This window comes from Atractosteus spatula, chromosome 2 (assembly GCF_055471065.1).
Source record: "Atractosteus spatula isolate fAtrSpa1 chromosome 2, fAtrSpa1.hap1, whole genome shotgun sequence".
Taxonomy (NCBI): Eukaryota; Metazoa; Chordata; class Actinopteri; order Semionotiformes; family Lepisosteidae; genus Atractosteus; species Atractosteus spatula.
Genome location: NC_142707.1, coordinates 38,637,477 through 38,638,859, shown reverse-complemented (window position 1 = coordinate 38,638,859; position 1,383 = coordinate 38,637,477).

Here is a 1,383-nt window from a genome sequence, read left to right as displayed (position 1 = left end):
AGACACTATTGAGTAAGCACCCGCCCAGCTTGTATGACTGTAGGCAGGTAACTCACACAGCCTTCAGAGATTTTTTTTAAAACCACATTGATAATATAGTTAGGTACTGTTCTTTTTCCCACATCAGATATTGTTTTTTATTAGAGAATAAACGTAATTAAGACTGTGAAAAAAACCTCTCAGCCTAAAAGATCACAGAGTCGGTATGCAGTTTTCGATTCTGTCATTTTTTTTTAATTCACAGTACTATTTTGTGTATTCCTACCTCTTTTGTTTTATTATGTATAATGACTTGAGATGGTGTACCACCAAATAATAATAATAATAATAATAATAATAATAATAATAATTATTATTATTATTATTATTATTATTATTGTTATTAATAATACTAGTTTACACTTATAGAGCGCTTTTTCTGGACACTCCACTCATGCGCTTTACAGGTAATGGGGACTCCCCTCCACCACCACCAATGTGCAGCATCCACCTGGATGATGCGACGGAACCATAGTGCGCCAGAACGCTCACCACACATCAGCTATCAGTGGGGAGGAGAGCAGAGTAATGAAACCAATTCATAGATGGAGATTATTAGGAGGCCATGATTGGTAATGGCCAATGGGAAATTTGGCCAGGACACCGGGGTTACACCCCTACTCTTTTCGAGAAACGCCCAGGGATTTTTAATGACCACAGAAAGTCAGGACCTCGGTTTTACGTCTCATCCGAAGGACGGCGCCTGATAACAGTATAGTGTCCCCATTACTATACTGGGGCATTAGGACCCACATGGACCGCAGGGTGGGTGCCCCCTGCTGGCCTCACTAACACCTCTTCCAGCTTCAGTGGGTTGCCAGTTGTGAGTTGCAGAGTGATATGGCTGCTGGCTAATTGTTGTTGTTGTTGTTGTTGTTGTTGTTGTTGTTGTTGTTGTTGTTGTGATGATGATGATGATGATGATACAGCAGTGGGTGAAGAGTTTTGAATGGGGCAACAGAGGGACAGGAGTAATGGATTATCATATGAAAAGAAAAGATAAGAAATGACAGGTGCTAAAGTGTAGTGTGAGAGCATGGAGCAACAGAAATTCAAAGCAGAGAGCAATTAAGTTTTTTTTTTCAGCTGAGTGTTGCTTTGTTCTTACCAAGTAGAGTACCAGAGGGATAGGAAAAGGTGGGGAATGCATAGTAAGAGGTGAGTGGGCAGAGGAAATCAGAGGATGACTTAAGAACATAGAAGAAGGGTGTAGGTAGCCGTTTACAGTACATAATGCTTAGAGAATTAGTCAGCAGGGGTAAGATAGGAGAGTGCGGGAAAAGCAAAGTTAAGGGTAGACTGACAACTAAAGTTACTACAGAATGTGACAATGCAAGCCACTGA